At 39.6% G+C, this 23,422-nt stretch overlaps 1 protein-coding gene and 1 pseudogene across 1 annotated transcript in view; one reads left to right on the plus strand and one right to left on the minus strand.

Annotated features, from left to right (window-relative positions):
- The window catches only part of LOC125963467 (small ubiquitin-related modifier 2-like), a 71,763-nt pseudogene extending 60,457 nt beyond the window's left edge, over positions 1-11,306 (plus strand).
- Positions 1-23,422, minus strand: part of UNC13C (unc-13 homolog C) — a 790,070-nt gene that overhangs the window by 728,380 nt on the left and 38,268 nt on the right. Inside the window, exons 8-9 of the mRNA XM_049705963.1 lie at positions 19,366-19,547; positions 16,957-17,027 (exon numbers count right to left, since the gene is read on the minus strand). The gene's annotated coding sequence lies outside the window, so the exon portion shown is untranslated. The remainder of the gene's footprint in view (positions 1-16,956; positions 17,028-19,365; positions 19,548-23,422) is intronic.

Raw genomic sequence — 23,422 nt, forward strand, 5'->3', positions numbered from 1 at the left:
ATCATAATTCAGAATTAACCTTTCTGGTTGTCATAAACAACCAGAAAACTAGAAAAATATATGGAAAAAAACCTATTTTCAGATATTGGACTGCAGGCAGTATAGGACCGTGATGCCAGAGAGAAGTAAAACAAATGAGGTAAACCTTATAATTTCCCATACTTTCTGCCTTGATGTAACTTCCAGACAGTAGAATAGAAAGGAATGACCTGAAAAGTCTAGAGAAAGAGCTCAGATTTCAGGAAGGCAGAAGTGTCTAAAATTCCCAAGGCAGAATACCTGAGAGGAAAATCTATGCACAGAAAGTGTTCTATAAATTTATTTTGGGGTCACTAAGTCTGTGGCTGAATAGCAATCCGTGCAAATGGGTGGGGAAATCCCATGGGGCCAAACTAGGAAAAACTTCTAGAGAAAGAACAATTTCAGAAAGCTGTAAGATGAGAAATTCCCAGAGCTCACATAGGGCCTGGAATTATTCAGGTTGGCAACAGCAAGAGTAAATGGCCTCAGTGAACACAAAGTGTATTCATTAGAAACTACACAGAGGCCAGATATTAGAACTGGGGCTAAAGTAAAGGCTATTCTATCTGTACTCACACTAAAGGGACTTTAAAACGAGTTTCAAGGGCTTCCCTGGTGGCGCAATGGTTAAGAGTCTGTCTGCCGATGCAGGGGACAGGGGTTCGTGCCCGGGTTCGGGAAGATCCCACATGCCGCAGAGCAGCTGGGCCCGTGAGCCATGGCCGCTGAGCCTGCGCGTCCGGAGCCTGTGCTCCGCAACGGGAGAGGCCACAACGGTGAGAGGCCCGCGTACCGCAAGGAAAAAAAAAAAAAAAAAAACAGTTTCAAAATGATCAAACTGATATATGAGTTAACCTTATTATCTGCCAGAACAAATTCCAGCACTCTTTACAGGAAAACAACAAAATCTCAGAAAAATAATAGAGAAAATCAATCCAAAAGATGAATATAAACCTCTAGATAGACTGATCAAGAAAAAGAAATGAGGGACTTCCCTGGCAGTCCAGTGGTTAAGACTCTGCATTTCCACTGCAGGGGGCATGGGTTTGATCCCTAGTTGGGGATCTAAGATCCCACATGCATGCAGCCAAAAAGAAGAAAAGAAAAAGGAATGAAAGAGAGCGAGAACTTAAATTACCTCATGTCAGCGATAGAATGAGAGGATATCACTAGAGACCCTACAGATACTAAAAGTGTAATAAGTTATGAACAACTTCATGACCATTAATATGAGAATTTAGATGAAATGTCATGTGCCCATCCTCAACCAATCACTTTAAGGTTAGAGAGTGTTTTGATTGGCCCAATTTTGGTTATGTGTTTATCTCTTTCTTTGAGGGTTCAGATTCACTCAAACCACATGGATTATGTGTTTAAGAGAGGTACTGACAATGTTTTCTTAGGCCAGTCTCCCAAGACAATAGAAATAAAAAAAATAAACAAATTGGACCTAATCAACTTACAAGTTTTGCACAGCAAAGGAAACCATAAGAAACAAACAAACAAAAAAACCAAAAGACAACCTATGGAATGGGAGAAAATATTTGCAAACGATGCGACAGACAAGGGCTTAATCTCCAAAATATACAAACAGCTCATACAACTCAACAACAACAAAACCCAATCGAAAAATGGCAGAAGACCTTAATAGACATTTCTCCAAGGAAGTCATACAGATGGCCAGTATGCATATGAAAAGACGCTCAACATCATTAATTATTAGAGAAATGCAAATCAAAACTACTATGAGGTACCACCTTACACCGGTCAGAATGGCCATTATTAAAAAGTCTACAAATAAATGCTGGACAGAGTGTGGAGAAAAGGGATACCTCCTACACTGTTGGTGGGAATGTAAGTTGGTACAGCCACTATGGAAAACAGTGTGGAGGTTCCTCAGAAAACTAAAAATAGAATTACCATATGATCCACCAATCCCACTCCTAGGAATATACCCGAACAAGACTATAATTCAAAAAGATACATACACCCCTATGTTCACAGCAGCACTGTTCACAACAGCCAAAACATGGAGACAACCTAAATGTCCATCAACAGATGAATGGATAAAGAAGATGTGGTACATATATACAATGGAATACTGCTCAGCCATAACAAAGAGTGAAAGAATGCCATCTGCAGCAACATGGATGCAACTAGAGATTATCATACTAAGTGAAGTTAAGTCAGAAAGAGAAAGACAAATATCATATGATATCATTTATATGTGGAATCTAAAATATGGTACAAATGAACCTATCTACAAAACAGAAACAGAATCAAGACAGAGAACAGACTTGTGGTTACCAAGGGATGGGGAGGGGAGGGAGAGGGATGGACTGGGAGTTTGGGGTTGGTAGATGCAAACTATTACATTTAGAATGGATAAACGAGGCCTGAATGTACAGCACAGGGAACTATATTGAATATCCTGTGATAAACCATAATGGAAAAGAACATAGAAAAAGGATGTATATATGTGTATAACTGAGTCACTTTGCTATATAGCGCAGATTGGCACAACATTGTAAATTAACCATACTTCAACAAAAAAAAATTTTTTTAAAGAGAGACGTACTTAGGCAAAGAAAAAAATTTTTTTTAAAGAGAGACGTACTTAGGCAAAGAAAACATACGTCTACGCTACAACAATTGTCCATGTTTAACCTTACCATTTCATCTTCTGCATTTGTATCATTGGATAGTCACTGTTTTGAAGTGAATTTCTCCATGCCTAAAGGCCACATCCTTCCTACTTAGGAAGGATGTAAGAAATTAGCCAATGAAATGCCTTGCCTAGTTCATGCTCCATAATCTTTCCAGGGGCCTTTGACATCTTCCACAGTTCTTGAGACAAACTGATAACTGGTGAAAGTTAAAAACCTGCAAGTCCAGCTCCATCCAAAATCTAGGATCAATCTTGAATTTGGTCAATGGAAAATTAAGAAATTTAAACATTTTAGCATGAAGTCTCTACAGCTAATTGTTGTTTTTTGACCTTGGGTTCATGTACATCTTTCATATGCATTTTCTTTGTCCTTGACATCGTGGCCCAGCACTGCACTCAAGTCCCTAGAGTCTAGGAAATGGCTCACCTAGGTCTTTCTAGTACTACTATTCTAAACCCTCAGCTTTATAGTTGGGCCCTACCCCATGAGACTTGACTCCTCTGAGGACAGCTCATGTTCTCATAGTCAATGAGCCTTGCTCTCGTACTGAGACGTTCCGGGATGTATCTGACTGTTCCTCACAGTCTAGATTTTATACATTACCAAGATATAACTAAAGGCTCTTCCTCAAAAAGCTTAGGATTATTAAATGACCTACCTTCCTGGAAATTTTATTTCTGAAAATAAATTGAATTAGGATGTAAGAGTATGAAACATTTGTACAACTGACACAATTTTTAAAAAATTTGTCATTATTTAAAACTACCTAGGGGACTTCCCTGGTGGTGCAGTGGTTAAGAATCCGCCTGCCATTGCAGGGGACACGGGTTTGATACCTGGTCCGGGAAGATCCCACACGCCGTGGAGCACCTAAGCCCGTGCACCACAACAACAGAGCCTGTGCTCTAGAGCCCAGGAGCCACAACTACTGAGGCTGCATGCCACAACTACTGAAGCCTGCGTGCCTAGAGCCCGTGCTTTGCAACAAGAGAGGCCACCGCAATGAGAAGCTCGTGTACCGCAACCAAGAGTAGCCCCCGCTTGCTGCAAGGAGAGAAAGCCCGCGCACAGCAACGAAGACCCAACGCAGCCAAAAATAAAATAAATAAATTTATTAAAAAAAAAAAACTACCTATGGGGCTTCCCTGGTGGCGCAGTGGTTGAGAGTCCGCCTGCCGATGCAGGGGATGCGGGTTCGTGTCCCGGTCCAGGAAGATCCCACATGCCGCAGAGCGGCTGGGCCCGTGAGCCATGGCCGCTGAGCCTGCACGTCCGGACCCTGTGCTCCGCAACGGGAGAGGCCACAATAGTGAGAGGTCCGTGTACAACAACAACAAAAAAAAAAAAAAAAAAAAAAACTCCTAAAAATGTCTTAAAGAAAATGACTATCTCTATATTAATGCATGAATATTCCTGGCTTTGGCTACAAGGGCAGACTAAAACACAATTTCATTTGATCTCCATGCCACTCTGCAAGGTAAATACTAAAACTCTCTTTTCATAAATGTGTAAATTAAGTAATTTGACGAAGTTCATAGATTATTGAAATTCAAACTAAGTTTGTAACACCACTAATTTCATGGATTCGTTATCATAAAAATTATTAAATAAGATACATGCAAACAAACCAAAAAAGAGACTTCCATAAAATTTTAATTCTATTTAAACAAATGAAGAGCATCACTAAATGCTATGGACTGAATGTCTGTACCCTCAAAATTTCATATGCTGAAATCCTAACCCCCAAGGTGGTGGTGTTAGGAGGTGGGGCCTTTGAGATGTGATTAGGTCTTGAGGGAAGAGCCATCATGAATGGGATTAGTGCCCTTATAAAAGGGAACCCAGAGAGATTCCTTCTTATTCTGTCACGTGAGGACACGATGAAAAGATGGCTGTGTATGAACCAGAAAGCCAGCCATCATCAGAAACTGAGTAAGCCAACACTTTGGTATTGGACTCCCCAGCCTCCAGAACTGTGAGAAATAAATTTCTATTGTTTATAAGCCACAGAGTCAATGGTATTTTGTTATAGCAGCCCAAACAGACTAAAACAACTGATCTCATGCATTCATTAGTTATGGCTTCTAAACGTCATCAAAAAGCAAAGATCAGATGAAATCATTTCAGTATAAGGATTCTGGCCAGTAAAGGAATGATGGTGCTGACTGCAAATAAATGTCAGATGGATCTGCTACAGTTCAAATATGTCTCATTAACAGGACCTAAAAGATCTCTTTGAATTCAGGACGTTATGGGAAATAAAAATATTTATTAATAGAACTTCACCACCTCATGGACTGAATCACATACAGTTTACTGACAGTTATAGTAAGCATAAATATATACAAATACACAATTAATATAGTTACAACTACTTATATTGAGCTTTTCATCCTCAGAACAGTGTTTGGCATACTGTAGACATTTTATAAATCCCATGAATGATTAAAACACTAAATGCATGATGAAATAACATGCTCTGATATTAAAAACCAACTCTGTATTACAAGACTTTGTTGAAGGCTGTAGGTAAAGTGTGACTTCTATAATCCCTTCTTAATCCCTTCCATAATCCCTTCTTCTATGATTCTAGTTGTGTAGTTGAGTACTTTTTAACCTGTTTGTCTGTTCCATATTGCTCTAAACTAAACATCCTGTCATCAGTTTTTATATGATCAGTTTAGAGAGCTTTCTCTGAGATTGCTTAAACCTGTCTTTATATCAGTCTTGCTGCTTCGTCACCTTCATACACCTGAATCATGTAAGTCAATGTGACCTGAGAAAGTCAAACACCAAGAGAGTGGTGACAAGCACTCTCTTCCTGGCTAAATTCTAGAAAGGCTTCTATCAACTCAAGGCCATGTCCCTTGGTTAATGAGTCCAGCTCCTTTAAAATGCCTGCTTGAGAAAGCTCACTGCTACCAAAAGAATTTGCTGATTGTTTCAATCAAAACCTCACTATGAGCTTCTTATTGCCTTTTTCTTAGAGAATTTACTTTAGAAAATTCACAATTGTAAATCTTTTCTCTATACCTTTGAGACTGATCTTCTACAACCCAGGAATGTCTTTCTCAAGGACCTGGAAACCCTCCCTTTGAAATGTGATCATCAAGAAAGATAGGGCCCCTGGCTTCCAATCTCAGTGCAGGGTAGGAGTCTGACTTCCTTAGGTGCCAGTTAGCAAATAGAGCTAGCCTAATCATATAGATCAACCCCCTCCCCCCACAACATTCCTTTAGCACACTGTGGCATTTTAAAAGCCTTTCACCTTTTGTTTCAGCAAAGATGAGCTCAGTTTACACTGAAGTCTCTCTGATAATGCAGTAGCCTGAATAAAATCTGTCTTGCCACCTTTAACAAACATCCAGCTGTTTCTTTTATCATGGCCAAATGTCTTTGTCTCATATACAACCTTGCCTCCTACTTCACTCAGGAAATTTATATTATCAGTGGTAACCACCCCCAGCTTTCTGATTCCTGATCAACATACTTGTGTACACTAAGACACAATTTTGGTCTTCTTCTGATTTCAGAGGTGGCATCTTTCCAGTTCAAGGCTGCCACATTTACATAGCAATGGCATTTACTTATCTTTCTCTCAGCTGGGGCCTAACTTTATCAAGTCCTCCTTTTTATATATTACTTCTTTAAACTGGCTTATTCTTCTTCTTCAACTTCTTCTTCTTCAACTTCTTCTTCTTCTTTTCCATTCTGAAAAGATTTTAAACTCTCCCTGATTCTATGGTCTCCTATTTTCATCATATTTCTTCTCTTTTTAGCCAAGATTCTTCATTGAGTTATCTCCACTTTTCAACTCTCATTTTTTAATAACCACCCATTTATCATTTCACTGAAATAGAGCCTCTCAACAAATATCATGGAATTGCTCTCACTAATTACTATAAGCCTCCTAAATGCTGATCTCAAGGGAAAGTTAACAGGCCCTATTTATTGGGTCTCTGTGTTGCATTTATTTAATAAATTTATTTTATTTATTTATTTTTGACTGTGTTGGGTCTTCGTTGCTGTGCACAGGCTTTCTCTAGTTGCGGTGAGTGGGGGTCACTCTTCATTGCAGTGCATGGGCTTCTCATTGCGATGGCTTCTCTCCTTGCACAGCACGGTCTCTAGGCCCATGGGCTTCAGTAGTTGTGGCACGCAGGCTCTAGAGCTCAGGCTCAGTAGTTGTGGCACATGGGCTTAGTTGCTCCACAGCATGGGGGATCTTCCTGGACCAGGGATCCAACCCATGTCCCCTGCACTGGCAGGCAGATTCTTAACCACTGCGCCACCAGGGAAGTCCCTGTGTTGCATTTAAATATGCAGAACATTAACACATTCATGAAATGTTTCACTTACTCCCTTGACTCTGAAGCAATACACTTTGCCTTCATTTTCATTCTCTTTCAAGGACTCTTCTTTCTCCACATACATATAACAAATAGCCTTCAAACTTCTAACCGTGGTCCAATTCTCATCCATTGATCCCTCTGTGAACAATATGACTAGTCTCATAGTTTTGTTACTTATTGTAAAAAATTAATTAAATGCAAGCAAATAAACCAAAAAAGAAGAGAATCCACCTTAAAAGGTTAATTACATTTACCAAATAACTGACCTCAATACATTGTTGAGAAATAGAAATATTAAAATGGCAACAGAAAATTCAGCTGAGAAACATCTAAAGGGCATGTGACATCAAAGTCAGAGATGGCTGAATTTTGACCATTCTAGTTATGAGCAAAATTCTAGTTATTTAGCCAGTTTTAATTTAAAATAACCTGTGTATATATGAGTATACTGATGATTCTGGTATTCAGAATTATTTTCAGTTTCAAATGATAGAAACCCAACTGAAATTGGTTTAAGCAATAAATCAGCTCACTTAATTTTTGAAAAGTTATGAAGCAGATGTTTCTGAGTTCAAGCTGTCAAAGCGTGCCATGTCTCTTTCTCAGATCAGTTTCTCTATGTGATAGGGACAGAGTAAAGGGTCAAAGTAGGTAATTAAATAGTTAACCCCACTAGGAGATTGTAAGTAAAGAAAAAAAGTATGGGAGACCCCCATAAGTTAATGATCACTCAAGAAAGCAGGCTTGCCTAGCAACAATCCATGTAACAGAAGCATGAGACATGCCCCAAAACAATAAAACATTGGTGGCATGAGATCCACATCCTGCCAAGTGAGCTCAGTAAGTTAGTGACCCCTAGGACATGCTCTCTGCACACATAAAAAATAATTCATGGAAAGGTGACATTTCAAAGTGAAAGATCCTCATTGTACTGAGACCTGAAATAATTTTTCCATAGTGCTATGACACTCCCAGCTTGACCATGTAGGGACAAGAAAACTCCGCCATCTGACATAGAGGAGGAACTAAGGATGGAAGCATGGTGTCTACTCAAGAATGAGGAAGAAGGTGGTCTTTTCCCCCTCCCCACATTTCTTTTGATTATAAAACTGTAGCCTACTAAGTTCTTGGGACATGGCACCCTTTCGCCCGCCCTCTTGTAAGCCTCACGAGCATCCTATTGTAATAAATTACTTCTTATATATCACTTTGCCTCTCGCTGAATTCTTTCTGCACTGAGACATAAAGAACCGGAGCTCCTCAGAGCCCCCTGAAATGCCACCCAGCAGTTTCATATGTATCAACTTCATTTTCACGCTGAATATCCTCAACTGGTAATCAAAGTATGGTCAACTCAGGCTTATATCTTATCAGCTAAGCACCTATACCTGAAAGAGAGTGTAGTTCTTTCAATATATTCAACAGAAGTTTCAAGAAGGGTTCTCAACAGCCTGGTCTGTGTCATGAATCCATCCAGGATCATTTTCTATGACCAGAGGGTCACAAGTTCTGAGTCACAATCTCAGTCAAGGTTTGAGAAAATTGTTAGCCTGGATTAAGGAAAGTGGAGAATAGTTTCCTCAAAGGTAAATCAGGGTGATGTGTTGTCAAAAAACTAACCTATGATGAAACCTGGAAAGTCTTTTTTTATCTTCTCAACAACAGAAATTATTCATATCTTATGAAGGATAAACCAACATTCAGAGGGAATAAATTCAGTCACATAGTAAAAAGCAGGATTGAACTTTAATTTCTATTTTCCACTCTAAAGTCAACGTTCTTTCCACTATTCAATGCTTCCGATTCTCCTGCTCAATGGGAATAAGAGACCCCACATTTTTCAGAGGAAAGAAAAGCACTTTACTTAAAGCTTCAATTTATGCAAATGCAAGTATATAGTTCTTAATTCTCATGTTCTCACTTATCAGATTATTACAATGTACATCAAACTAGAAAGAGGTACTAAGACAGTCACAGAGTCAATATTTTAATGAACAGCTTTATGCCCTTACTCTGGCTTTAATATACATAAAAATCTTCCTCAAATGGTCTAGAAATTCTTCCCATCTTGATCATGCCATAGTCTACAGGTAAGAAGCAGCACCCTCTGTGCAAAGCTTGATGTCATTAACATCACCATAGCAACACATCCCTGCAATGTGGAGGTGCAAATTTTTTCCTGAATATTAATCAGCTGCAGCGACAAACTTATTTACTATCTGGCAAGTAGTGCAGATCCACCTAAGACCACTAACAAACTTCTAGTGCTTGTTTCCACTAAACAAGACCATAAGATTTTATTAAGAAAATAATTTTTCCCAAACCAAAATCTGAAACCTTCTATTCCTAGAGCATATCATGGGATGTACACATTTATCAAGTGTACTCTAAACTTTTTTTAACTGCATTCAGGTTATATTTCCACATATTGGTTCCCAGATAACTTTTTTTTTTAACTGACTCCTTCAAAGGCTATTGGTTGCTGAAAGATTTATGCTTAATAAAAATGTCTTGAGAAAGAGGATGTAAAATGAGTAAGAAATAAGAAAATCCATCCAAATTATATTTTAAATAAGTAAAAATGCATATTTTTCAGGCAAACCTATGGTTGGAGCTCTCAGGACTCATTTAAAAGGAACAAGAGTTCATTTTATTGAGAGAGGTAAAAGTGTAGTGGAAAAAACACAACTCTGAAGTGAAATAAACTACTATTTAAATCCTAGAGATGTTAGAATGGTTTAATATATAAAATCAATAGGTATAATTTTCCAATGAAGTTTGAAGAAGAAAATGATATAACCATGTCAACAGATAAGTTAAAGCATTCAATAAAATCTAACATCTACTCCATAAAAATAAAGTCTAGCAGAGAACTTACTCACACCTGATAAAAACATACCTACGAAAACCTACACTAAACATTATAACTAATGATAATAAAAATTATTTACAATCAAGAACGAGGGCTTCCCTGGTGGCGCAGTGGTTGGGAGTCCGCCTGCCGATGCAGGGGACGCGGGTTCGTGCCCCGGTCCGGGAAGATCCCACATGCCGCGGAGCGGCTGGGCCCGTGAGCCATGGCCGCTGAGCCTGCGCATCCGGAGCCTGTGCTCCGCAACGGGAGAGGCCACAACAGTGAGAGGCCCGCGTACCGCAAGAAAAAAAAAAAAAAAAAAAAAAGAACGAGACAAGTATGCTTGCAAATTTGCTGGTATGAAGTCTTCCAAGAAAATAATAAATGAATGAATGAATAAACGGCATAATGTGTGATAATTTTATGGAAAAATTATAAAACTTCAGTGAAGTATTAAAGAAGACAAATAATGGGTAAACATATTCTGCTTATAGACATGAAGGCAATATTTACAGATATTGATCCTTCCCAAATTGATCTATAAATTTATGTAATTCCAATCAAAATCCTAACAAGAAATTTTCATAGAAAATAAGCTAATTTAAAAAAATTTATAGAACAGCAAGAAACAAAAAAAAAAAAAGAAAAATATTCCAAAAACTGATGATTAAAGAAGGGGAACATTACCCAACAAAATAGCAAGATTTATTAAGCCAAATTAGAGAGCTGGTAGTAATTCATTGATTTAAATGTTATACATTGATTTTTTTAAAAAATAAAACAGACCAGTAGAACACAATCTAGAACTCAGAATCTGACCAACACTCATGAAGAAATGTGCTAACAAAGATGGCATTGCAAATCAGTGGGGAAAGGGCAAACTATTCAGTAAATGGTGCTGGGGGAAAAACTCCATATAAAAAAGTGAATCTGGATTCCCTACCTCACACTATACATAAAAACCAATTCCAGTTATATTAAACATGTAAATACAAAAGAAAAATGCTAACTTTCAGAAGAGACTGTCATCTCCCTCTCCTGCTGTCTTCTGAAAGCCATCTGTGTGCTAGTTTGGTGCTGCCTGCCACCTCTTTTGTAAAACGGCAGCTAAAACTACTCCAGCATTCACCTTGGCCAATAAAAAGCCCATGTGTGCAGTCAAGACTGAGAACAAGGATCAAGTTAATTTGAAGTGGCAAGGCAGACACTGCAGTGCAGTTTAAAATTAAAATGTTTATACCACTTAGTAGACTAATGAAAACATATTGTGAACAACAGGGCTTTTCAATAAGGCAGATCAGCTCCTGATTTGGTGGGCAGCCAATCAATAAAACAGACACCCCTGCAGAGCTAGAAATGGAGAATGAAGACATCGTCAGTGTGTTCCAGCAGCAGCCAGAGGGTGTCTAGTAAACGGAGAAAGTGCTTGCTACTTTTTTCTAGACCTGTGCTCCCTGGTAAGGCAATGTATTCTAAATTAAAAAAACACGATTTGGTTTCAACACACTCTGACTGCTACAGTAGGTTTTCTTTAGTCTTTTATTTTCCCCTTCTTGATTCATTTTAATTGTATATAAATAAGTAATATATGCAAACAGGTACACTGCATTTTATTTCCCAAATAGACAATGAAATGCAAAGCAGGGAATAAAAAGTGTTACTCAGCTCTTATAAATTCTGATATAACCTTTACTCCTTTAAGCTTTTGTAATTAGTCCCTTGCAAATAAACCCTCTTCAAATTATCCTAATTTGAGTGAGACATCTGTTTTCTCAGACTCTGATTCATACACCCATTTCTCCCAGGCTTGGTACCAAATCAGAATGTCTGGTAGCAAAATCTGTATGATTGTCCGCTGGTTGGTGTAATCTGTTCTGGCTGAGGTCTGGGATTCCGAATCCTCAGAGAAGAGACCAGAATTAGATATAAGGCCCTAAGTGAGTTTCTAGGAATTAGGAAGAGAGGTAATGAAGTGAGTTTGGGGGAACCACAGTTCTATACATAGGAATATATTCACATAAAACCTACATGTAATCTATAGGTAACCAAATGGAAGGAAGCATATTATAAACACCTATTTATTCTGGCAACAAATTTCTTACTTTCTTGCATAAACTTGAAATTTTATACAAATAAACTTTCTGTTTGTGCATGAAGACATTTGTTAATAATAAGAAATTTATTTGTGGAGTAAAGTATAAAATCTTATTGTTTATATATTTTAACATAAAAATATGAAAACTAACCAAAAATTTTAAAAAATAAGATGCTATATTTCTCTGTTCTAAAGGTCCCTTTAACTTCAGGAATTGAACATGATATTAGCTCTGTGGTTGCAAGGTCAGAAGCAAGGATATCAGACCCAGGAAGTTTTGGTTCCTGAATGGCTTGTGAAGTTCAAGATCCTTAAGCATGCTGATCACATCTAGGAGGATTTGTTTTGTTGTGTTATTTTTCTTTGCTGTCAGATCATTAGCAGTATTTAAATTGTATTTCTTAAGCACTCTGCTCTTCTCCAGCCTGTGTTTTTTTAAAATTTGTTTCTAATATAAATGACAGAAGACATTTCACAGCCCAGCTCCAACTACTTTCCCAGTGTCATCTCTTGTTTATCCACCTAACATCCCTTCCCCAGACTCTCCCTGCTCCTGGTACAGCCAAACCTCAATACTTCCATTGCAGGCCATGTCACTCATCTTTCTTGCCTGTGTAGTACATCATGTCTCCTTGTCTGGAAAGCTCTCCCTCTCTTTTTCACTAAATCCTTTCCTAGCAGCTGCCCCTTGATATTTTCCTTCCACTCCTTTTCACGTGGAATTGTCCTAGGGTTCCTATATATGATGGAACCAGAAACTCCTTCCTTCTTCTCTATATCCTGTCCTGGGCAGGTATTGTCTGCTCTGCCCTGATATATCATATTGGCTTTTAAGTCAACATGCCACGCATGTTGTGAGAACCAACTGTACGCTAGGTACCCTGCTAAGCTCTGGCAATACGAAGATTGCCGGGGTGACAGAGTAGAGAAGGTGGGAAAAAACAGTGACCCAGCAAAGAAGCACATTACAACGGTCCATCCTGGAGGCATATGCAAAAGGCTACAAGTACACAGATGCCGTCAACAAGCAAGATGATCAAAGGCCATGCCCAGTGGGTAGGAAGGAATTAAAGACATTTCCTGCTGGTCCCAGTCTGCAGTCTACCATTGCAAAGTCACATTCATACAGTTTCTTTTCATTTGGGAGAGAAGACAGAAAAGTATCTTAGAGCAAGTAGTGTTTTCTGGTGGATACCAATCTTCCTGCAGCCCTTTTCAGAACACACAAGAGCCCCCTCTGTGGCTACAGCAAATCCCCTATGACAGGGCTCACTGCACTAGGGCTCTCTCCTTCCTAGCACGTGGTATAGGTGCAATTTTGAATTTTTTAAAACTTGATTGCTTGATGATTTTCTATAATGCTGAACTGAACAGCCACAAGGCCAGGTCTGTGCTTATTTTTCCCATCTTTGTATCTTCAGCACCTATCGCAATGTCTGCCCTGTTAAAATGCTCAATAAACAGGTCTCAAAGAAGAGCCAATAAATAATAATACTATTATCAGCTAAATAGCTACATAAATTTAGATACACTGTCTCATGTAACCCTTACAGTAACCCTATTTTAAATATTAGGTAACTCAGCCTTTGAGAGCTGGGAAATGGCAGGTTTAATATTTAAATTCGGCTTTGTCTTGCCTCGCTGAAACCACACTCTTAGCTCTACCATCGTAGGATAAGATCCATGTCCTTAATGAAAAAAGGGGAGATGGCCGATACAGCAAGTCTCCAGAAACAGCAGGAGCCGGAAACGACAGACAGAATGAAGGGTCATTTTTAGCAAGTCCATCTGATACCAAATACAGAAATGCTGAATTCCTGCCACCTCCTATTCTACAATGACAAATTGGAAACCACTTAAGCATCCAAAATAAGAAAACTGTTAAATTATGACACATCTGTGTGATAGAATACTCATCATTAAAAGTCGTAAGAATACAGAAAATGCTCAAGATAAATCATTAGGTAGAAAAGGCAGATTATAAAACAGCCTGTACACTGTAATTCAATTTTCTTAAAGTACATATTGCATATGTTTTAACATACACACACACTCACATTTTAGAACAATATACACCAAAATGTCAATAGTGTTATGGGTAGTAGAATTATAGATTTTAATTTTCTATTTTTGATTTTTCCATATTTTCTATAATTATCACAGCCTACTTTAAAATTCTTGCAAGTATAATTTATGGTAAACATATAGGTAAAATAAAAGAAACTAAGCCAAAATGTTAATAGTGATTTTTCTCTGTATGGTAAAATAATGATTTTATTTATTAATAATATTTCTGTATTTAAAAAATTAAAGCAACAAAAGAGGTTTATAAGACTGAAACAAATTAAATTCCCCCTCGATATGCTTTGCTAATACTCAAGTTGCAAATAGAAGTATTCTCTGTTCCTTCCCACTGCTTCCTATGTAATTCTGCTACCCAAATTGATGTTCTTAGCAACTTCTATAACATATGTTCACAGTTGTTTTAACTTTGGAGTTCCAGTCATTTGTCTAACATATTTATATGTCTCAATGATGTGGACCCTAAAATAAACAAATGGTTTGCCTCCGTAACATTTCTAACATCCTAGAGTCCCTGAGGAAGTGCTAGGTTTACTTTCACAGCCAGTTTTTGCCTTTGGCTGCTCTGGGTCCTGGCTTCATTCCCAGATTAGGTCTTGGCTCCTGCTAGGAGTCAAACAACTACTGAAAATGCAGAGACTTAGAAGCCAAAAGACTGCAAAAGAAGAGCTTGAAGAGTCAGCCAGCCTGTCAGCTAGCCAACAGGCTGTATCTGGGAGGGGGTGGGGTAGGCAGAACAGAACCACCTGCCAACCATCAAAGGGATTCCAGGGTAGACCCCAGAACATCTGGGACAAGCTGCACGAAGGTCAGGGGTGGAACTGTTCCGAACCTGAATCCTGCCTATAACCTAACAACAATTCTTCTTATTTGATTATGTTCCACAAGGGTCTTAGCTTTTATCCCCTCCGTCCATCACGCTTTCTCCTTTTTCACAGGCTTCAGTAATAACTTCTGCCATTAGCAGGTAATAAAAGTCCTTTCTGTCTTGTTAACTGCCCCAGTAGAACATGAGTTGGCCTAGTTGCCCTAAAAGTCTGTATTCAGGGTAGAGTGTATGCCTGAGATGTTTATAAGTTCCTAATAAGATAGCAGGCTGGCCCTCAACCCTCCTACAAACTCTGGAAATCAGGCCTCCTAGGAAGTCCAAGAGCTTTACTAAAATATGAGGGTTGCCTCAGTCAGCTTTCTTGCATTCACAGATCCAGAGTATTAAGCAATAAAGAGCAAGAGTGTTGAGCAAACAACATATAGATGTGGGGTACTGAGCAATAAAGAACAGAGAACCAGCCTGTCCCAGGAATCAGAGGCAGCAGTTTCAAGTACAGCCTTCCCACAATCACCATCTCTAAGTGCAGGTGGGAGGAAAACCTCTCCCAGTGGAATCACTGGGTTAATACAAGCATTTTGTTTCAGGAAGAGTTTTTTCCCTTTCAGATGTGTCCTGCATTCTGCTTATAGATAGGAAGGCAAGTAGTGAGATCTACCTAAGACCACTAACAAACTTTATTTTACTCTAAATTTAGTTGTATTATTTTACTCTAAATTTAGTCTAGGCCAAACATTTAATTTTAATACTACTCCCCCTCATTTTCTGGTACGTTCTATATATCTACATATTTAAAAGTAAGTCCACAAAGAATCCCTGTGGTCTTAGAACTGTTTAGTGTCTTGACTGTGGTAGCAAATACATGAACTTACACAGGTGATAAAATGTATAGAACTTGGGCTTCCATGGTGGTGCAGTGGTTAAGAATCCACCTACCAATGCAGGGGACATGGGTTTGAGCCCTGGTCTGGAAAGATCCCACATGCCGCGGAGCAACTAACCCGTGTGCCACAACTACTGAGCCTGCATGCTACAGCCCGCAAGCCATAACTACTGAGCCCACAGACCACAACTACTGAAGCCTGCCTGCCTAGAGCCCATGCTCCACAATAAAAGAAGCCACCACAATAAGCCTGCGCACCGCAACGAACAGTAGCTCCCACTGGCCGCAACTAGAGAAAGCCCGCGTGCAGCAACGAGGACCCAACACAGCCAAAAAAAAAAAAAAATGGTATAGAACTTAAAACACACATATTAAACACCAATGATTGCAAGTAAAACTGGGGAAATCAGAGTATGATCTTTGGATTGTATATATGTCAATATCTTGGTAGTGATATTATTGCTACAGTTTTGCAAAATGTTACCATTGGGGGAAACAGGGCAAAATGTACAAGAGATCCTTTTACATTATTTCTCACAACTGCTTGTGAAACTGCAATCATCTCACATTACAAATAATCTTTAAAAATAACAGTAAATCAAGCAAACAATCTGCTAAATAAAATATATTCCATCCCCCCCAACCTTGAAAAATGTATGTCATAACCACCTGGAATTCCGGCTTCAAATTTCAAGTTCTCTCATTCCTTGGAGTTTCACACAGGAGTGTGGCTGCCCCAGGATACCCACAGATCCCCAGAGTACCCATTCCAGGTGCACCCCTCTTCTTACCTCAGGCTCCACCTGCACTATGCAAGATGCCTGACATGCACATTTGTGGCCAGGAACACACAAGCTCTGTTTACACCCCTCCCATCCCTCAAGCAGAGTCCCCATGGCCACCACAGGCAGGCTCCGAAAACAGGCTCAGAGTCCTATGCATGTGAAATTCTGGGGTCCTACGTGTTTGGAGGTAGTCTTTGGGGTGGAGCCAGAGTGCGGCAGGCTCTGGATGGGCACATCCCCTTGGCCCTCCTAACTCTTCACATCTTGCCAAGCAGCATAGTCAGAAAGGGCCGGGAACTGTGTCCAGGGCACCGGCCTCTCCTATCAAAGACTAAGGTGGTGTCAATCATTATTACCATTTTATAAATAAAAAAATTGCGACTTACAGAAATTATGCCTCTCGCAACGGTAACTGGTAGCAGCAGGTTTCCCGCTAGATCTGTCGGAGTCCAGAGACCTGTTGAAATCTGAGTGTAAGTCCATTTTACTGTCTTTAAGGAGTCGACGAAAGACCTTCCAATCCCCTCACAGCTATTGTAGTCATGAGCCAGATATATAAGCTGCCTTTTCAGGACTCGTGCAATTCATTTAATGGGACAGATTATCATTGAAATTGAATTCAACTGGCATTCACTGAGAACCTACACCAGTCCTTCAGACGCTGCTCATTATTTGCAGGGCCAGCTCATTAATCTTGATTAATTCAGGTGTCAAGGCTGCAACATTAAAAAATAGATGCTAAACTTAAATAAATGTTATGCAGTCACCAATATAAAGAGTAATACTTTAGCAGGCATTTGTAAGACACTTCTAAGCATTTTTCTCTATTTTTTCATTATTTCCAGAATGCAAGAATAGATTAATTAGTTCTTAAAGAATAGATTAATTAAATAGGATGATACCCAAAGCATGCCCTCCCTTGCCCAGGCAGGGAAATAGAAAAGGGACAAAGATAAAGGTAGCCGTGGAAAGAAAGAGAAGTGGAGGAGAATAGCAGGAACCTTAAGAGTTTTAAATGCCTTCTAATTTGTCAACTATAGCCATTCCAGGACCTCTTACTTCTAAACTTTAAAAAATGTCAGGGGCTTCCCTGGTGGCATAGTGGTTGAGAGTCCGCCTGCCGATGCAGGGAACGCGGGTTCGTGCCCCGGTCCGGGAAGATCCCACGTGCCGCGGAGCGGCTGGGCCCGTGAGCCATGGCCGCTGAGCCTGCGCGTCCGGAGCCTGTGCTCCGCAATGCGAGAGGACACAAAAGTGAGAGGCCCGCGTACCGCAAAAAAAAAAAAAAAAAAGTCAGATACCCTTGCTCCTTCACGTCAGAACGCCCCAGTCTGTTCCTTCAGGTGTCCTCAATATATCCTACTGATAAAGTGGTTTTCACGTTGTGGGACTGACTTCACCCTATATCAAATTGAGTGAGCTGAGTGGTCCATCCTATCAACTGGAGAAAGACAAATTCTTCTTCAAGCTCAGAGGTAAAATAACTGAGATCCCCAGAAACAAGAAAGAAGGGAAACTCCCTGCCACAGAGCACCATGTGTGACCAAGCAAGACCCTAAGGAGCCTTCCTGGGACAGACCACCCCCACCACAGCTCCTCATGGCCTCCACCTGCCTCTTGTTTGTAGAGAAACTTTAGCCTCCTAAGCCTTCCCTGAGTTCCAAAGAATAAATTGAATCAGGCAAGTGAGAAAATGCAGAGACAAAGGAAAACAGTCAAGCAAGACAAAATAATAATAGTTTAGCCATTAAACAAAGTCAAGGACTTTTAGTTCCTCCTCAAGGGCTTCAGATAATATTCTGAGTCATATCCTTTGAGCTGTTTTGCAGATACTAAAACCCCACCAGATGGAAGAAGTTAACTGTATGCTGACCATAAGCAAGTAGACCCAGACCGCTTGGAACCAGAAGATTGATGATGTTGACAGCCAATTACCTCACCACCAACCAATCAGAAGAGTGTGCATGAGCTGATCACATACCCGTAACACTCTCCCTCACCCTGTCTTTAAAAACTTTTCCCTGAAAACCATAAGGAAGTTCAGGTCTGTTGAGCAGTAGCCACTCAGAATCCTTGTCTGGTGCCTTACAATAAACGCTGCACTTTCCTTCACCACAATCCAGTGTCAGTAGATAGGCTTTACTGCACATGGGCAAGGGGACCCAAGTTTGATTCAGTGACACATGGACGTTTATCATGTAGCTCTTCTAATGGTCATTTGTGGAGATGAGCCTCTAAGAGGAAAACATGAGGACTTTAGGGCATGAATTGCAGCACCTTTTCTGGCAGCCTAGAGGTGTTTGTTGTTGTTGTTGTTGTTTTCTGAATTCTCTCTGCATTCCATTTACATGAGGCTATGGAGTCAGAATCTCCGGGTAAGAAAAGAGTGTTACTTTAGTAAGGTAGAATCATACACATTTAGGAAATTACTCTCAGAATAACTTATTTAGTTGGCAGAATCCAGAAATGTTAAATTATTTGAAAGATGTGAAGAGAGGTCACCTGCCATGTTTTTCCAGGTATAAAATAGGCTGGAATGAAATCAGTCAATGACAGGAGCTGGATCACAAAAGATTAAATAAGTAGCGAGGGGAGTGGTACAATGTCAAGGAAGAGATCAGAGCAAAGGTCAGGAAGCAGAAATGTGGGTGATACATATAACAGTGAGGCAGAGATGAGTCTTCTGGACTGGATGGGTGACTGCTAGAGCCAACAGTGCCTCCTGTCTCCACATCTGCCTGCTACCTGCTACTCCCAGCATAGCCATCAAGCTCCCTCAAAGGGCTTTTTCCTACCTACTTGAAAGGGTTACCAAGTCGAAGCTCGCTCTGCTCGCTGCACGACAGGCCAATAAATCGGAGACGAGGTGCTGAGGCAAGGAATATGACTTTATTCAGATAGGCGGCAGACCCTGAAGATATCAGACTAATGTCTCCAAAAAAAAACCAGCTTATGGGGTTTGGATGCCAGCTTCTTTCTAGAACAGAGAGGGGGAGGAGGTGAGGAAGTAAAATAAAAAGGCCATAAGATTTGCAAATGTTTGCAGGAATGGCCTGCCTCGTGGAGAGGATGTGTTAATTTCTTCCTTCTTGCAGTCAGGCACAGGTGGACAGGGTCAGGATGCTTCCCTGAAAAAAGGCACTTCGGTTTAACATTCAGGCAGAAGAGCAGGGTTTGCTGAGGCAGGCTATTGTGTACAGACAGTATCCTTTTAGTGAACAAAAGCAACGGGAAGCAAAGTAAAAGAAACAGATTCAACATGTAGTCAGATTTGGTTCTTCCCTGTTACAATTCCCCACTGTCAATGTCCATTCCACAATCTTGTGGAAAAAGGGGTGATGACTGTTCTAATTGCTTTGTCAGATGGATCTTTCTGGGAGTGTCCATCATTGGCACCAGTGTTCCAAATGTTGTGTCTTTTGTTCCTCTCTGGAAAGTGTCTCCTTTACACCTCTAGACTTAAAATATTCACAACCTACAAGTTGAGAGTTATGATTTATTTTGTGGGAATTTTGAGGGCTTCAAGCCCGGGAGACAGCATCTCAAGTTAAGGAATTTAGTGCTTTTCTATGTATGAGAAGATGCAAGAGTCTGGGCTCACTGAAATCATTCCCTTGATATGGACCTCAGCTATCTGGGGCCTGTATCCTGTGTTTTCACATCCTGAGTTTCCTCAGGGCTCACCGCAGGGAGTGGCTGCAGTCTGCTGGCTGCTAGATGGCAGGTATTCTTTTCCCTCCTGAATTTCCTCAGGGCTCACCGGCTCACACTGGAGGGCTGCAATCGCTAATGACTGATGTGGCAGAAAATATTCCATTTCTCAGATCCTCTCCTCTTGGTCAGGAATTTGACCGATATTTGGGAGACATTTCATGACCAACGTTTGTCCCACGGTGCTGGGAGGCTCATCCCAGATCAGATGAAAATTCTTGATATGCCACTCTAGGTGCTAGTTTTTGGATTAGGCCCTACTGATAATTAAAGATTCTCTGGCTCCTCTACTAATTATGATCCAGGAGACATTTTCCCTTGTTGCTTCTTCCCATACCTAGAATCGCACTATTACAATTATTTTATGTTATAAATGTGATCTATTTCCTGAAGATGTTTAGCCGTAGAAGTTTTGTTGGAGGCCTGGTTACACATTAAGTACTATAAGAGACAACATCTTATAAAATAGACGGGATATATGTAATGTAGCTAGTAACACTGACAAAGACATAATGCAGCAGGGAGACACAAAGCACAAACAATTTGGAAACAAAGAACAAATTAAAACAATGATTAATATAACTAGTTATAATCCAGTTGCAATAACAAGCGACCTATTTAACTGATCGGTCTGATTTAATGAGCCATCCGCAGTTTTACTGTACTGGCCGTGCATACTTAGACATGCATGGCCTAATCTTCCAGACAAGCATATGCTACTGGCAGGATCAACCAGGAAGACAGAAAAAAATGTATGTTTCAATTCTGCTTACAAAGGTATAATTTACCAAATTACTATAAGTCAGAATTAGTTTAAGGGGAAGGTTTTCCTTACACCTGGAAAACAGATTTAAACCAGTCATTTTTCAGATAAAAACCATAAAAATTATAACCATATTCACCAGTTCACTTAGTCCTATGTAACTAATCCTTTTTGTTAATAGCTTTATGAAGCCATCAGTTTTCCCATTAGAATTTTTCAATTTCTTACCCAGTTCAGCATTACTAAGTTTCTAAAAGCCAGAAACTTGTATTTATCCAAAGGTCCTTTCTATAAATCTCCCTGAAGAGGAAGCATTTTTGCAAAGGCATCAGAGTGAAACCATAACTGTCTATAATGACAAAAGACTTAAGAAGGCACGTTTAAATCTGATTACAATACAATTAACAAAGTAACTTGGTTACTGCTATGACATACACCACTTTCAGATAATAACTAGAATTATGACTGATAACATTTTACCAGAACATACCAAATTTTTAGGAACTCTATATACTCTCTAGAAAACCTGTATCATTTGCCATACAATATAACCTAAGAAGATTAATCATGTATTTGATGACACTTCTCGTGTAATTCAACATACCAAGTGAACCTAATTAATTAATATCTTACTTTAGAGTGTTTTAGCCCCCTTTGGAACATCCCAAAGTTAGCTAGAGGTCAAAGGAACTTCATTATAATTTGATTTGGGAAGTTTTGTCAAAAAAAATATATCAAAAGGGTTTAAAACACTTAAATAGCATAACAGGTCACTGTGAAACAATAGCTATTCACTTAGCCAAAGTAACAATAAAAGATTTCAAAGTCAAATACAGATCACTTAAAAGGTAAAGAAACTTAAAATCTGTTATCAAAGGCAGTTCAACATCTTAAGAAACCTTGTCTTGCTAACAGAGAGAAAAGCCAAATTCAAGTCTGTACCAGCTTACTTTTAAAGTTCATTTACTCGATTAAACTTTTTTGTTTGTTTGTTTTTTTGTTACGCGGGCCTCTCACTGTTGTGGCCTCTCCCGTTGCGGAGCACAGGCTCCGGACGCGCAGTCTCAGCGGCCATGGCTCACGGGGCCCTGCCGCTCCGCGGCATGTGGAGCACGAACCGTGGTCCCCTGCATCTGCAGACCAGGCGGACTCTCAACCACTGTGCCACCAGGGAAGCCCTAAACTTATTTTAAACTTAGTCAATCCTGACCATGTACAAAACTCTTTTCTCAGGGTCCACTTTCCAAAAAACCTTCCATCACTTAATTTATTTTAACACAATTCTAACTTTCAAGTTGTCGATTATCTGGAGAGACTAATTTTAGATAGACATTCCTAAAATATAATTATTTTTTAAATTTACCTAAAGCTCTTATCTCATTTGCATTTTCTTTCCTTAAAAGTTTCTTCACATCAAGTTACTTTCCTTGCTGACAAATTTGCAACAGATATAACAAGATTTTATTTAGCTTATTAAACCTAGGCACAATAGAAGTATTATACTTAATATCGATGACTTTAAAGACATGTCTATATTAATTAGATCAACAAACAAACATTAATACCAGGTATTAATTTAATACTGAATATTTCCCAGTTCACATGAACCAGAAACTCATTTAGCTCTATTTCTCTTGTATTTAGAATTGCTTGGTTTGTAAGTGCTTACTTTTCTTTAGGCCAATTAAACAGAGCTCATCCACAAATTAATCTCAGGAATGTTATCCAAAGACAAAGACACATACAAGGACACAAACAAACAGAGGGACATCATAGTTCTCATTTCAAAATTTTAGCCCTAAGTCGGGTACAGCAATGGAAAACCCATCAGTTTATAAAAAGAAGTGGCATTAAAATTAGGTTTCTGGCAGATGGAACAAATCAAGTTCACATGTCTAGATGACTGAATTTTTTTACAGAAAAGACACTTCGTTTTTTTATTTATCCTCGTCAAGTCAATTTCTAAACTATTTTACCCTCTTTTCAAAGTTTGCATTTTAAAGAGATGGCAGAGATGAGGGTTCCTGAGAAGACCATCTCATCTCAAAGATACAGGTGAGGGCTTCCCTGGTGGCGCAGTGGTTGAGAGTCCGCCTGCCGATGCAGGGGACACGGGTTCGTGCCCTGGTCCAGGAGGATCCCGCATGCCATGGAGCGGCTGGGCCCGTGCACCATGGCCGCTGAGCCTGCGCGTCCGGAGCCTGTGCTCCGCAATGGGAGAGGCCACAACAGTGAGAGGCCCGCATACCGCAAAAAAAAAAAAAAAAAAAGATACAGGTGAGTTTTTCCTAGGATGACTTTGTTTCCCCTTTGTTTAATATTTACAAGACTCTTAAGATAAATAGGGAAGGTTTGGGGAGTAGTATCTATTAGAAAGT

Source organism: Orcinus orca, chromosome 2 (genome assembly GCF_937001465.1).
Source record: "Orcinus orca chromosome 2, mOrcOrc1.1, whole genome shotgun sequence".
Classification (NCBI taxonomy): Eukaryota; Metazoa; Chordata; class Mammalia; order Artiodactyla; family Delphinidae; genus Orcinus; species Orcinus orca.